Source organism: Arvicola amphibius, chromosome 11 (genome assembly GCF_903992535.2).
Source record: "Arvicola amphibius chromosome 11, mArvAmp1.2, whole genome shotgun sequence".
Classification (NCBI taxonomy): Eukaryota; Metazoa; Chordata; class Mammalia; order Rodentia; family Cricetidae; genus Arvicola; species Arvicola amphibius.
The window spans coordinates 80,034,565-80,048,473 of NC_052057.2; positions in this window are offsets into that span (position 1 = coordinate 80,034,565).

The window sequence follows — 13,909 nt, forward strand, 5'->3', positions numbered from 1 at the left end:
TTAATTAAATTACTGCCTGGCCCATTAGCTCTAGCCTCTTATTGGCTAACTCTCACATCTTGTTAACCCATTTGTATTAAACCTGTGTCGCCACTTGACTGTGGGTTACCAGCATGAGTCTAACCAGCATCTGTGTCCATCTCGGATAGGAAAATTATGGCTCTATCACACTTTCCTTCTTTACAGCATTCTGTTTTGTCTACTTTGTCCACCTAAGGGCTACCCTATCAAACGGCCAAAACAGCTTCTTTATTTAACCAATAAAATCAACACAAATACAAAAAGACCTCCTACACCATAGTTCTTTTTAAAATTTTGCATATGTATTTGTGTTTTTCTGTGGGGATATACTTATAAGAACAGGTTCCCACAGAAGCCAAAAGAGTCAGATTCTTCTTGAGACACAAATGGGTGTAAGTCTTAGAATGTAGGTGAGGAAGACCAAGTCTGACTCCTCTGCAAGAGCATGACTCAGTCCTAATCACAAAGTCATTTTTCCAACTTGGATTACAGAGAGTTAGCAGGAATTATTAAGTAGTATTGCATAGTCCTGCGAGTAGAATGAAGATGGAAGCTAGATGGCTAATCAAAGTAACGGAAAACAAATTGGTTCCAGGTAAATTAACAAGGTGATCTGGAATTGTTACTTCCTTACTTTTATCCAAGGAATTTCAAGATTAATTATGATAACCCATTCTGGAGATTTATCTATCTGCCTTTCATCATGGATCTATAACTCATTTTTAAAAAAATGATTCTAATGTAAAACTGGCTAAAATGTTGGGTCTATCAACCCAGGATGTATCTGAATACAGAAAAAGTGCCAATACAAATGGATGGAACTAGAAAAAAACCATCCTGAGTAAGGTAACCCAGACCCAGAAAGACAAACACAGTATGTACTCACTCATAAGTGGTTATTAGATGTAAAACAATGGACAAGCAGCCTCCAATTCATAACCCCAGAGAAGCTAGATAAAAAAGAAGACCTTAAGAGGGACACATGTGTGGGCCCCCAGGAAGCAGAAATAGTTAATATCTCTTTGGTAAACTGGGAAGGAAAGTAGAAGGGAGGGGATGGGGGATGGGAAAATGAGGGATCTAGATGTCAGAGTTGGGGAAGGGAAAGAGAGGAGGAGCAAACAAAGAGATACTTGATAGAGGCAGTCATTATGGAGTCAGGGAGAAAACAGAAGCTAGGGACATTCCCAAGAATCCACAAGAATGACCCTGGCTAAGATTTCTAACAATAATGGAAGAGTGCTTAATCTGGCCTCCCCGTATAATCTGATCAGTGACTACCCTAATTGTCATCATAGAACCTATATGCAGTAACTGATGGAAACAGATGCAGTGATCCACAGACAAGCACTACACTCAGCTCCTGGAGTTCAGTTGAAGAGAAAGAGGAGGGATCATATGAGCAAGGTGGGGGATCAAGATCACGATTGGGAAAAGCACAGAGACAGGTGGCCTGAGCTAGTGGGAGCTCATGGACTCTGGGCTGTCAGCTGGGGATCTTGCCTGTGGCTGAACTAAGCCCTCTGAATGTAATTAACAGCTATGTGACTTGATCTATTGGGGACAGGCCCTGGAAGTGGAACCAGGGCATATTCTGGATCCATGAACTGACTGTTTGAAGCCAATTCCTTACAGTGGGACACTTTGCAAGGCTTTGATACAGGGGAGAGGAGTTGATCCTGCCTCAACTTGGTATACCAGACTTTGCTGACTCTCCAGGGCATGTCTTACCTCTTCCTGAGAAGGTGGCACGTGCAGGTTACAAGATCAACTCCAAAAAATCAGTCGCCCTCCTATACACAAAGGATAAGGAAGCAGAGAGGGAAATCAGAGAAGTATCACCTTTCACAATAGCCACAAATAGCATAAGATATCTGGGAGTATCTCTAACCAAGGAAGTGAAGGATTTATTTGACAAGAACTTTAAGTCTTTGAAGAAAGAAATTGAAGAGGATACCAGAAAATGGAAGGATCTCCCCTGCTCGTGGATTGGGAGGATCAACATAGTAAAAATGGCAATTCTACCAAAAGCAATCTATAGATTCAATGCAATCCCCATCAAGGTCCCATCAAAATTCTTCACAGATCTGGAGAGGACAATAATCAACTTTATATGGAAAAACAAGAAACCCAGGATAGCCAAAAAAATCTTATACAATAAAGGTTCTTCTGGAGGCATTACCATCCCTGCCTTCAAACTCTATTACAAAGCTACAGTATTGAAAACAGCTTGGTATTGGCATAAAAACAGAGAAGTTGACCAATGGAATCGTATAGAAGACCCGGATCTTAAACCACAAACCTATGAACACCTGATTTTTGATAAAGGAGCCAAAAGTACACAATGGAAGAAAGAGGGCATCTTCAACAAATGGTGCTGGCATAACTGGATGTCAACCTGTAGAAGAATGAAAGTAGATCCATATCTATCACCATGCACAAAACTCAAGTCCAAATGGATCAAAGACCTCAATATTAATTTGAACACATTGAGCTTGATAGAGGAGAAAGTGGGAAGTACTCTACAACAAATGGGCACAGGGAACCATTTCCTATGCATAACCCCAGCTGCACAGACTTTAAGGGCAACATTGAATAAATGGGACCTCCTGAAATTGAGCAGCTTCTGTAAAGCAAAGGACATTGTCACTAAGACACAAAGGCAGCCTACTGACTGGGAAAAGATCTTCACCAACCCTGCAACTGACAAAGGTCTGATCTCTAAAATATATAAGGAACTCAAGAGACTAGACGGTAAAATGCCAATTAACCCAATTAAAAAATGGGGCGCTGAACTGAACAGAGAATTCTCAACAGAAGAAGTTCGAATGGCCAAAAGACACTTAAGGTCATGCTCAACCTCCCTAGCTATCAGGGAAATGCAAATCAAAACAACTTTGAGATATCATCTTACACCTGTCAGATTGGCTAAAATCCAAAACACCAATAATAACCTTTGCTGGAGAGGTTGTGGGGTAAGGGGTACACTCATCCATTGCTGGTGGGAATGCAAACTTGTGCAACCACTTTGGAAAGCAGTGTGGCGGTTTCTCAGGAAATTCGGGATCAACCTACCCCAGGACCCAGCAATTCCACTATTGGGAATCTACCCAAGAGATGCCCAATCATACAACAAAAGCATATGCTCATCTATGTTCATAGCAGCATTATTTGTAATAGCCAGATCCTGGAGACAGCCTAGATGCCCTTCAGTGGAAGAATGGATGAAGAAACTGTGGAATATATACATGCTAGAATACTACTCAGCGGTAAAAAACAATGACATCTTGAATTTTGCAGGCAAATGGATGGAAATAGAAAACACTATTCTGAGTGAGGTAACCCAGACCCAAAAAGATGAACATGGGATGTACTCACTCATAATCGGTTTCTAGCCATAATTAAAGGACATCGAGCCTATAAATTTGGGATCCTTGAGAAGATAATAAGAAGGTGAACTCCCAAAAAAAGATATAGTAATCCTCCTGGATATTGGAAGTAGACATGATCGCCAGGCAAAATTGGGAACTTGAGGGTTGGGCGAGACTGGGCCAAGGGAAGATGGGGAGAGAAAAATGTGAAGGGGAGAATGGGGGGAGCTCGGAGGAATGGGGTGCTTGGGATATAGGAAGGGTGGATATGGGAGCAGGGAAGCATATATCTTAATTTAAGGAGCTACCTGAGGGTTGTCAAGAGACTTGACCCTAGAGGGGTTCCCAGGTTTCCAGGGAGACGCCCCCAGTTAGTTCCTTGGGCAGCTGAGGAGAGGGAGCCTGAAAAGGCCAGTTCCTATAGCCATACTGATGAATTTCTTGCATATCACCATAGAATCTCCACCTGACGATAGATGAAGAAAATGACAGAGCCCCACATTGGAGCACCGGACTGAGCTCCCAAGGTCCTGATGAGGAGCAGAAGGAGAGAGAACATGAGAAAGAAACTCAGGACCGTGAGCGAACCTCCAGCTGGCGACAGATGGGGAAGGTGACTGAGCCCCACATTGGAGCACTGGACTGAGCTCCCAAGGTCCTGATGAGGAGCAGAAGGAGCTAGAACATGAGGGAGAAAGTCAGGAACGAGAGGGGTGCGTTCACTCATGGAGACGGTGGGACAGAACTAATGGGAGATCACCAACTCCAGTTGGAATGGGACTGATGGATCATGCGACCAAACCCGTCTCTCTGAATGTGGCCAACAGCGGGGGCTGACTGAGAAGCAAAGGACAATAGCTCTGGGCTCTGATTCTTCTGCATGGACGGGCTCTGTGGGAGCCTTCTCAGCTTGGTCGATCACCTTCCTGGACCTGGGGGGAGTTGGGAGGACCTTGGTCTTAGCATAGAGTGGGGAACCCTGATGGCTCCTTGGCCTTGAGAGGGAAGGAGGGAGGGGAGGTATGGGGGGAGGGGAGGGGAGAGGAGGGAAGGGGGAGGAGGAGGGGAGGGAGGGGGGAGGAGGAGGGAAGGAGATGGAAATTTTTCAATATAAAAAAAAATAAACCATGAGAAGAAAAAAAAAAGATTGGCTGCATGAAAGACCCATTTATTGAGATGCAGATATACTGCTACAAGGTTGCTGCCTTTATTTTATATGTTAGCAGCATCTTCATATTTGTTTCTGTGAGCTGGAACTACTTTGTAGATCATTATGGCCAAAGCACTCTTGAATTTCCACCTGACTTTCCGGTTAAAAAAGAGTCCTTAATAAACAAACACTATACTGGTGTGTTCCCAGAAGAGGTACTGACAGCCACCATATCAATCTTTGGTGTGATATTTTTTCTATCTGAGGTAAACTTTTTGAAACTACCAAATCAGGTGAATGCCAAGTGTGCTTCCACAGTGGCTGATCAAGAAATCTGAAGTGAAGACTCCTACATTTACAACATCTTTCGGAATGTTCCTAGAAGAAATTCCCTATTGATATACAAAACTCCTGTAGGTCTCAACTTGTTCCAAATAAAGCATCAAATTGAAAAAAAAAAAAGAAATGGGTGGGGGGTGGGATTGGGGAGGTATGGGATGAGATGGAAGAAGGGGAAGGAGGAGGCCTTGAGAGAACAATAATCAACTTTATATAAAAAACAAAAAGACCCAGGATAGCCAAAATAATCTTATACAATAAAGGAACTTCTGGAGACATTACCATCCCTGACTTCAAACTCTATTACAGAGCTACAGTAATGCAAACAGCTTGGTATTGGCATAAAAAAAGAGAAGTTGACCAATGGAAACGAATAGAAGACCCGGATATTAACTCACAAACCTATGAACACCTGATTTTTGACAAAGGAGCTAAAAGTATACAATGGAAGAAAGAAAGCATCTTCAACAAATGGTGCTGGCAGAACTGGATGTCAACCTGTAGCAGAATGAAAATAGATCCTTATCTATCACCATGCACAAAACTCAAGTCCAGATGGATTAAAGATCTCAATATCAATCTGAACACAATGAACCTGATAGAAGAGAAAGTGGGAAATAGTCTACAACATATGGGCACAGGAGAGCACTTCCTATGTATAACCCCAGTAGCACAGACAATAAAGGCAACATTGACTAAATGGGACCTCCTGAAACTGAGAAGCTTCTATAAAGCAAAGGACACTGTCAATAAGACAAAAAGGCAACCTACTGATTGGGAGAAGATCTTCACCAATCCCACAACAGACAAAGGTCTGATCTCCAAAATATATAAAGAACTCAAGAAACTAGACTTTAAAATGCTAATTAACCCAATTAAAAAATGGGGCACTGACATTAACAGAGAATTCTCAACAGAAGAAGTTCAAATGGCCAAAAGACACTTAAGGTCATCTTCTATGATTCTTAAATTTGGTATTTTCATAGAGTCCTAGATTTCCTGGGTGTCTTGTGTCACAAATATTTTAGATTTTATTTTTTTTTTGATCTGGGTATTCATTTCTTCTATCATGATATGAGTGCCTAAGATTTTTTTCTTCCATATCTCCTTTTTGTTTTCCCTGTTGATGGATTGCCTTTATTTCTCCTGTTCAAGTTCCTAAACCTTTTATTTCCAGATTTCGCACACTTTGGGCTTTTTTGTTTGTTTGTTTGTTTATTCTGTTTCTACTTTTTGACTGACTGCCTTCATTAATTTTTTTCCCACTGCTTCTATTTTCATAGATTTATCTAAGGAATTCATTTTTTTCTTTAAGAACCTCTATCATAATTATAAAGACTATTTTAAGGTCTTTTATTTGTGCTTCAACTATGCTGGAATATTCAGGTCCTGCCCTGGTATGGTAGCTTGGCTGTTGTATTTTTACACTGGGGTCTAGACATTTGGGGTTGGGAAGATTGCAATTCCACTTGCTGATATCTGGTTTTGTGTTTGTTTGGAGGGAGTTTTTTTTAACCTTAGTTTCTGGGAGCCTTCTCAGCTTGGTCGATCACCTTCCTGGACCTGGGGGGAGTTGGGAGGACCTTGGTCTTAGCATAGAGTGGGGAACCCTGATGGCTCCTTGGCCTTGAGAGGGAGGGAGGGGAGGTATGGGTGGAGGGGAGGGGAGGGAAGGGGGAGAAGGAGGGGAGAGAAGGGGGAGAAGGAGGGGAGGGAGGGGGGAGGAGGAGGGAAGGAGATGGAAATTTTTAAATATAAAAAAAATAAACCATGAGAAAAAAAAAAAAAAAAAAAGAAAGAAAATCTCCTTGGAGCCTGAAAGGTGTAGAAATTGGGGGTTCCTGGCAAAAAGTGATTCTGGGTATTGTTATCTGAGACTTAGAAATGATGAAGGGGAAAGGGCAGTTTAAGGACTTCATGATAGGGAGGAAAACAGGGTGTTCACTGGAGATGGGTGTTCTGTTGCAGAGCTGGATATGCGACTGTGGGATTAGATTTGGAGGAACTGAGGAGCGGTGAAGATCTGCAGTTAGCTTCCCTGTTTCCTGGCCTGGAGTGTCTTGTGTGTTTACAAGGTCTTCAAAGTATTGATCAAAGTGATTACTTTGCTTCTTTTTGTTAATTTGATTCCTTAATTTCAGTCTCATTATAAGAAAGAACAGCAAATTAAATATATTAAAGAAATGGTTTTAAAATTAATTTGTAAACATCTTTGATGAATTAGGATTACTGTATTAAAATATAGATCACATTTTTTCATATAAACACACTTCTCTTAAGATGAAGAGATAGCACTATTAAGCAATGACAAAACTTTAATGTCAACTTTCAGCATCAACTGCAAGTTAAGCTTCAAATCTATCTCCGTGATACTATCATTTTCATTGTTGATGAATTTCCACTCTTCACAAATATGCAGACATTGATGGATTTTTTTTCTTTTAAATTTACCTACCTCATCTTAACTCAGTTTCAATTCTGCTTTGGCAGTCTTGTATTTGAAAGGATCTAGGGACCCAATTACTTTTCCCTCAGCTCACAGATGCCTAGTCTTAATCTTAACTGTGTGCTTCATCCTGCTTAGATTGCTAAAGCTAACTAAAAGGATGTCTTAACTTTAAGTGTGATATTGTAAATTAGCTAATAAGTTTTGTGCTGTTTCTCAACTACTTTGCCTTCACTGAGACCAGTGACATTTTCCCTCCTTAGAACACAGAATGTTATACTTTAAGAGATATATCTATGTATGTATATATATTATAGACATATTCTTTTTGAAAGCATGCAGTTCAACCTCTGTGCCTTTTAAGAAAGAAACCACCTCATTCATCTTAAATTTGCTAACATTATCATTTTCTGTTAAGAGCCACTACTTACTTAGCACCTTTTCTGGGTCAGACACTCTGCTGCAGGCTTTAAATACATTAACATTTATCATTCAGTTATTACATCACATTTTATGTAAGGAACTTGGAATTAGAAAGACAGAGATGAAGTAACTAAGTAGTAAATTTGGGGATCACAAATTAGGGAGCACACTGTCTCCCTACTCTAAAGATCAGGCTAGATTGTCTCATTGTACATTGTTCAAATGGCTCCTTCAGTAACAGTGATGATTATACCATCACTCTGTCAGCATGGATTAAATAGAAAAGCTTATCCAAAATAAACCAGAAAATAGTCTTTCCTTTATAGGTATAGTAGCTTCATAGAAGCCTTCACATAGCAACTTTCTTCATCATAGCATGCAATTAAATATCAGCATGGTAGCTTAACATTTGTTGCAATGCTGAGACTAGATGATAAAACCAGTTTCTAAAGCATAGTTTCTGCCTTTAAGGTTTTTAGGCACATCCACACAGTATGGCTTTCTCATCACCACTGTTAACCTCATGAGAGTTGCTTTCAACTTTTGCTAAATGACAGAGCCCCACATAGGAGCACCGAACTGAGCTCCCAAGGTCCGGATGAGGAGCAAAAGGAGGGAGATCATGAGCAAGGAAGTCAGGACTGTGAGGAGCGCGTTTACCCATTGAGACGGTGGGACAGATCTAACGGGAGACCACCAAGTCCAGTTGGAATGGGACTGATGGAACAGGGGACCAAACCGGACTCTCTGAATGTGGCTGACAGTGGAGGAGGACTGAGAAACCAAGGACAACGGCAATGAACATAAACTCTACAGCATGGACGGGCTCACTGTGAGCCTTGTCAGTTTGGTTGCTCACCTTCCTGGACTTAGGGGGAGCTGGGAGGACCTTGGACTTAACATAGTGAAGGGAACCCTGATGGCTCTTTGTCTTTGGAGAGGGGTGGAGTGGGGGTATGGGTGAAAGGGAGGGGAGGGAAGGGGGAGGAAGAGAGAAGTAGATGGAAATCTTTAATAAAAAAAAATTTAAAGACAAAGGGAATGCTATTGGCAAGCAGCTGGGATGAAGATTTTGAGCAAGTGTGTCTTAGAGTTACTATTGCTGTCATGAAACACCATTACCAAGGCAACTTGAGGAGGAAAGGGTTTATTTGGGTTACACTTTCTAATCACTGGTCATCATCAAAGGAAGTCAAGACAGGAACTCAAACAATGCAGAAACCCAGAGATAGGAGATAATGCAGAAGCCATGGAGGACTGCTGTTTCCTGGCTTGCTCCTTATGTCTTGTTCAGTTTGCTTTCTTGAAGAAGTGGGAACCACAAGCCCAGGGATCCCATCACACATTATGAACTAGGCTCTCCTACAACAATCATTTAAAAAACTACTCTGCAGATGAATTTTATGAAGGCATTTTCTCCATTAAATTTTCCTCCTTTCAGATGACTCTACTTTGTGTAAAGTTGACATAAAACTATCCAGGACAAGGTGAAATCCTTAATACTCATACCTGAGCTGTTGAGGTCTTCTGCAATGAAAATAATAATGAGGAAGTGATAGCCTTTGTACATAGACAAGTATATATAAGGATGCACCCAGCACACAGACTTTTGGAAGTCTGTGGCCTTAATTGTGGAAGAACTTGCCTAACTGATGTGAGATTTGGAAATTTGATAATACCAGTCTGATTTATTTTTTTTACTGTAGAATAAAGGTATCTAAGCCAGAGTTGGTCAGAAACGATTTTTATAGTCATTTACAAGTTTAGTTAGAAGAAAGATATAAAAGATATTGATGGAGGGTCTGTCATTAAGAAGTAAGATTTTAAAAAATCTCCACACTGACATCCAAAGGGGCTGTACCAACTTGCATTCCCACCAGCAATAAAGAGTGTTTACCTTACCCCACAACCTCTCTAGCATAAGTTGTCATGAGTGTGTTTGATCTTGGCCATTCTTACAGGTGTAAAGTGGAATCTCAGAGATGTTTTGATTTGCATTTCTCTGATGACTAAGGATGTTGAGCATTTCCTTAAGTGTCTTTCAGCCATTTTAGATTCCTCTGTTGAGAGTACTCTGTTTAGGTCTGTACTCCATGATTTTATTAGATTATTTGTTCTTTTGTTGACCAATTTCTTGAACTCTTTTTATATTTTGGAGATCAGACCTCTGTCTGATGTGGGGTTGGTAAAAATCTTTTTCCATTCTGGCAATTTCTCAGAAAATTAGGAAATAATCTTCCTCAAGACCCAGCAATACCACTTTTGGGTATCTATCCAAAGGATCCTCAATCATGCCACAAGGACATGTGCTCAACTATTTTCATAGTAGCATTGTTTATCATAGCCAAAACCTGGAAACAGCCTAAAAGCCCATCAACCAAAGAATGGATAAGGAAAATATGGGACATTTATACAATGGAATACTACACAGCAGAAAAAGTAACATTTTGAATTTTGCAAGCAAATGGGTGGAGCTAGAAAACATCATTTTGAGTGAGGTAACCAAGACCCAGAAAGACAAATATCACATGTACTCACTCATAAGTGGTTTTTAAACATAAAGCACAGAAAACTATCCCACAAATCACAATCCCAGAGAACCTAGACAACAATGAAAACCCTAAGAGAGACATGCATAGATCTAATCTACATGTGAAGTAGAAAAGGACAAGCTCTCCTGAGTAAATTGGGAACATGGGGACCTTAGGAAAGGGCTGAAGGGTAGCGGAGAAGCCTGGAGGGAAGCAGAGAAAAATGTAGAACTCAGAAAAATCAACAAAAAGAAGATTTTAATAAAAATAAGTATGGTTTTTGGAAACACTGTGTAAGAAAGCATAATTTGGGGGTCACTTGGCTATGTGTCAAAGACACACATGTGTGCCAAGCAGTAAAAATTGTAGCTCTGAGGGCAAGGGCATGATGATGAAGACAAAGAGAGAATTCAGCCTGAGAGCAGCTGGGGGCTAAGGGAACTCTCAGCCTCTATGTGGAAGACAGAAGATATATCCTTGAGCAAGTATCTGGAGATGAATCTTGGAAAGTAAATCTGAGAGACAGAAGTGCTAGGAATCCAAAATAAAACATCTCATATTGGCTTATAATTTGCTGTGTGTTAAGATGGACGTTCTGTCTGCAGAGCCTCAGGAGTGGCTGACTTTCCAACATTGTTGTCTCATTCTACAGGACATAAAATGCTTTGTTTTCCTTCTCTCAATGAGGTTTGGGATTAAAGACCAATCAAACTGTCCAAGTGGAACAAGTATGGGGACTTTTTTATTAGTGGTAGTGAGAAAATATGATAAAACATCTGGAATAAAACATGTTCAGTCGATTAGATCTATTCCCCTGACTGCCATATGCACAGACACATGAGTTACATGTGTATGTAAAGCTGTTGATATACCTTGGCATATATCCTGGAAGAGATGCCAAGTTTATAGATCTATCCATACATGCTCTATACATATACATATACATATACATAAGGTATCATATAGAATTATATCAGAAGATATTGTGATGTTTGTTTAGTCCATGAGATACTGAAAAACTATTGAATTAGTAAAACCAGGAGACAGTGCCAACTGAACTTCATGTGTTTGCCTAGGTGCATGTGTAGTATTGCCTCAAAGCAAGAAGAAAGATTCTTGCTTATACTAAGCTATGTAACCTGTTGTACTCTGTAACTACTAGTTAATTGATCAACTAAATGACTTTCCACCATTTTTTCCAGCTTATCTGACACATGGCCAGGGTGAGTTCTTCTCTTTGAAATTTTGAATAAAGTCTATAGACAAATGTGCAGGTGACTGAAGATATATAACTCACTCACCCCAGATCACTAATTGCGATTACATAAAACCTAACACCCCTGTTTCTCTTTAATTTTTGGAGACGCCTAAAAACTTTTTCTGTAAAATGATGGTCTTGATTACAAAGCTTTGGGATGACAGAGTTGAGAGCAGCGTGCTTATGTTCGAGTACATACATTGGGTTTATCCAGACTTCTAAAAGTCAAGCCTAATGCAAAGGCAGTTTAAGAAACAGTCATTCACAGGGAGACATGCACCTCTGTACTCTTCCTCAGTGAGACCTACGCATGTGCTTGTGCACAGCAAGCTGAGCCACATATTCTTTTTTTGTTACATATTCTTTGTAGTTTTTTGAGTGTCTTCATTTGGTTGTGAAATTACTTCAACATATATAAAATTTTCCAAATCTAATGTTTGTATTTCTTTCTGTTTCCACATTTTTTTCTCTCACTTTTAATTAGTCCATTGAGTTTTCAAGGGCTATAGATACCTAATGGAAAAACATTCAATAACATCTTTCCTTGAGTCATTTATTTTGGGGCATCATTAATGTCATCTATTCACATTTCTTAAGACTTCTAAATCAATTTACATAAGGTGCTACCTCAAATAACATCTTCTAGCTTTTCCACCACCTGTTTCATATTTGATGAGAGGTGGTTGGTCCTAAACAAAATGATGTGTTTCCCATTTAGAAATCATGAGCAAATTATTTTTTGTATGAAGTATATTTTGCTGCAGAGGATTTGCTCTTCATAACTATCACTGAGGGAACAGGGTAACTTTCTTTACATTTCTGCTCACTCTCAAAATATGATCACCAAATTATATATGTTTTATAAATGATGTTGAGTATAGAAGGAGCAGTGGGCTGCATTCTGCCACCCAGTTCCTGCATAGCTAGCTTTACACCCAAAATAATCACAGAAACTGTATTCTTTTAAGCAGTGCTTGGCCCATTAGCTTTAGCCTCTTATTGGCTAACTCTTACATCTTGCTTTAACCCATAATTAGTAATCTGTGTAGCACCATGAGGTGGTGTCTTACCAGGAGAGATCTTAACCTGCATCTGTCTCAAAGAGGAGAGGTATGGCATCTGCCTAACTCTGCTTTTTTTCTCCCACAATTCTGTTCTGTCTACTCCACCCACCTATGTTCTGACCTATCAGACCAAGCAGTTTTCTTTATTAATTAACCAATGAGATTAACACATAGACAGATGGCCCTCCTCCATCAGTTGAGTTATTAAAACTCGAGTAAATATTTCTACACATGTGTTTTGCTACATTTATGACAGATATAATGACAGAAATGACATACTATTATTATGTGTATATATTTTATACGTATTAAAATGCTAAGCAGACACCTTTAATATATTATAGAGAAACTACTAACATATTATAAATGTTTCTTGTATGTACTCTAAAAAATTTGACATGGTCTTTCAGGTAAATTGTTAGCATTTTTCTGGATACATCCTATATCATCAATAGCAACAAACTCTTAGTCATAAGGGAAAGGTCCAAAATTTAAGAGTCAGAAATAAGGTTTTATATTCAATACATGGGGGCCTGTTAAGAATTCCTTGATTCTATTACTACGATTAAACAGCTTTTCTCATGGTTTATTTTTGTAAATGTCTGAAAACTCGCTTGTTCATATTACTTGCTGATTTATGAGGTATCTTCTAATAAGACATGAAGCAAATCTGGGTTTATTTTGATCCACATGTACAAAAAAATGTTTCAACACTGAACCTTTTGAGAGGAGAAAGGGGTGTGTGTAGTTGAGGTTGTGGAAAAGAGAATGCTAGATTCTCACAGCTGCAATTTAATGGAAAGTGATGATGTCTCATCTTGTGATCAGGGGATATGCACTCCAAGCCTTCAACTCTTCTAGCCTTTTATGATGAAGCATCTGGACAAATATGGTCATAGTTTAAAACTCAATTTATGAAAACAATTAGTGGAAATACATCTCCAGTATTCTCTTGGATGTTAAATTGCTTTAAAATGGAACTTTTCACATCTTATTTCCCTTTGCAAACTTGAGTTTAGAACTGCAGATTGAATTCTACCATCACCTCAATATGAAATTGGAATAGGCTGTGGGAATTTCTCATGATCCACAGACTGGCTCAAATCATGGCAAGTACCAGAAGTTCAACTACTGATTCACATAGGATTTATCATGTCCCCATGGAGAAATGTTTAGAGAGGGTTCTTCCCTCTTTGATGTAACATTCCATGCGTTTTTGAGTTATGCATTTCTGCCTGCAACTTATTTAAAGGGATTTTGATGATAGCTTTAAATACACATGCAGTATCTGGTCACTGTCCTTATA